Below are 3,031 nucleotides of genomic sequence, written 5' to 3' on the forward strand. Positions count from 1 at the left end.
TCCGGCCATTAGTGCTTTTCTCAGAATAGATTTCATGTCAGGAGAAGGAGTCTGGGTTCGGGTTAGAGAGGAGGTTAGGGGTTGAGAGCTGCTATGTTTGTACTTGTTACTGTCTTCAGGACAAATTAATGTGAAAAGGTGAAAATACAGTATGATCCTAATGTGAAACATGGCTATAATATCCTGTTATCTATTCTCTCCCCTGTTTTTTGAGGGAGTTGTTCTTAGCTGATGGGGGAAAAAAAAAAGCTTTTCCCTAGACCTACTAAAACTAGTAGGGGTTTTGACATTGAGTTGGGGCTTAGTGAGGAATATTTCAGGAAGGAATAGAGCAGAGCAGAACCTGCAGTACATTCAGTCCAAAGAAAACACAGTCCTCATGCAATGGTCACCCGATTAATGCTTTCTTACTTGTGTTTCTCAGAAAGGATTTGTGGCTGCAGTGGTGTAATAGTTATTTAGGGATGGTTGAATAACATAATGGCATCTGACTAACCAGATGCCTATTGCTGATATTTGTCAGCAATGCTCCAGGTCCTCCATCACCCCATCCAGGCTAGGGATTTCTGCCATGAGCCCAGCAGCACACTCCAGGCAGAAACTGAGAAGCTTTTCTGGGATGAACCATGCAGCACCTCAGGTGGCTGCCACTGTAAAAAGTCCTTATCTCTCTTGTCACATCTTTTAATGCTTATCCTATTATCAACACACAGAACACACCTGCTTTTATACACATGTACATCCCTAAGAACAGGTAAGATCCTTCCCCTACACACACATTTAGGAATGCACGTTGCTTTCTTACTCAGCTGGCTTGTCCCTTTCCAGCAAAAGCTCTCTCAAAGCTGTCTCCAGCCCCCAGGGTGTTGTTTGAAGCTGCAGGTTTGAAGCTGGGAAAGCAGGGGATCACTGTCCGTGATCCCCTCACGGACTGTGCCTTCAGGGCACAGTGTGTGTTTCTCCAGCTCTGCACACTCATCTTCAGCTGCAGCATTCCTGCTGTTCCAGTCCTGGGAATAAGGACTGGAATCTGGTGCCAAACTGTAGAGTTGATTTGTTTACAGCTCCAGCAGTGTTTGCAGGAAGGCAGAAGGTGTTGTGAGCACCTCTTGTGCATTTTCAGCTCCTCCTCTGCTGGCTGGCTCTGTCTCCTCCGCGGTGCCTGCTCCGAAGGGAAGGGCCAGGGCCAGGCTGGCTGGCACTGCACTAATCCTGTCACTCTACACGCTCTGAATGGCAAAAGCACAGAACCCCCAAGGTAATCATTGCTCCTGATGACTGACTCAGCCTCTGGAACCCTTCTCCATCCCCTGGCACTGTGCCACCTGTGCTGTGGGCACTGCACAGCGGCTCAGCTCATCCTGAAAGCCTCAGCTCTGCCCCAAAATCCGCTGGCAGAGGGATGGAGGCCTCCAGCTCCTCCTGCAGCTGCTCACCCCTCTCCTGCCCTGCTGCAGCACGAACACTTCACCTTCCGAGCAGAGAGGAGGAGCCAGCTCCGGGGAAAGCAGGCATTTGTGTGCAGGAGCTCTGCCTGCAGCCCCAGCAGCAGAGATGTGCTCTGTCTCCAGCAGCACAGCTGCTCTGAACAGGCACACTCACTGCTGTCTCCAGCATTACAGCTGCTCTGAACAGGCACACTCACTCCTGTCTCCAGCATTACAGCTGCTCTGAACAGGCACACTCACTCCTGTCTCCAGCATTACAGCTGCTCTGAACAGGCACACTCACTGCTGTCTCCAGCATTACAGCTGCTCTGAACAGGCACACTCACTGCTGTCTCCAGCAGCACAGCTGTTCTGAACAGGCACACTCACTGCTGTCTCCAGCAGCACAGCTGCTCTGAACAGGCACACTCACTCCTGTCTCCAGCATCACAGCTGTTCTGAACAGGCAGAGTCACTCCTGTCTCCAGCAGCACAGCTGTTCTGAACAGGCACACTCACTCCTGTCTCCAGCATCACAGCTGTTCTGAACAGGCAGAGTCACTCCTGTCTCCAGCAGCACAGCTGTTCTGAACAGGCACACTCACTCCTGTCTCCAGCATCACAGCTGTTCTGAACAGGCACACTCACTGCTGTCTCCAGCATTACAGCTGTTCTGAACAGGCACACTCACTGCTGTCTCCAGCATTACAGCTGCTCTGAACAGGCACACTCACTGCTGTCTCCAGCATCACAGCTGTTCTGAACAGGCAGAGTCACTCCTGTCTCCAGCAGCACAGCTGTTCTGAACAGGCACACTCACTGCTGTCTCCAGCATTACAGCTGTTCTGAACAGGCAGAGTCACTCCTGTCTCCAGCAGCACAGCTGTTCTGAACAGGCACACTCACTGCTGTCTCCAGCAGCACAGCTGTTCTGAACAGGCACACTCACTGCTGTCTGCAGCAGCACAGCTGTTCTGAACAGGCACACTCACTGCTGTCTCCAGCATTACAGCTGCTCTGAACAGGCACACTCACTGCTGTCTCCAGCATCACAGCTGTTCTGAACAGGCACACTCACTCCTGTCTCCAGCATCACAGCTGTTCTGAACAGGCACACTCACTGCTGTCTCCAGCAGCACAGCTGTTCTGAACAGGCACACTCACTGCTGTCTCCAGCATTACAGCTGTTCTGAACAGGCAGAGTCACTCCTGTCTCCAGCAGCACAGCTGTTCTGAACAGGCACACTCACTGCTGTCTCCAGCAGCACAGCTGCTCTGAACAGGCACACTCACTGCTGTCTGCAGCAGCACAGCTGTTCTGAACAGGCACACTCACTGCTGTCTCCAGCATTACAGCTGCTCTGAACAGGCACACTCACTGCTGTCTCCAGCAGCACAGCTGCTCTGAACAGGCACACTCACTGCTGTCTCCAGCAGCACAGCTGTTCTGAACAGGCACACTCACTCCTGTCTCCTGTGCTGGCACTCAGAGCCCTGGCAGGGGGAGAAGGGCACAGAACCCTGCTGGAGCCTGCTGTGCCCTGCTCACACACCTCTGCTGTCCCATACAGAGAGAACAGCTCAGCCTGAGCTTTGCTCCTGCT

This window comes from Pseudopodoces humilis, chromosome 7 (assembly GCF_049639895.1).
Source record: "Pseudopodoces humilis isolate 2021_Gansu_Grassland_sample_001 chromosome 7, ASM4963989v1, whole genome shotgun sequence".
NCBI lineage: Eukaryota > Metazoa > Chordata > Aves > Passeriformes > Paridae > Pseudopodoces > Pseudopodoces humilis.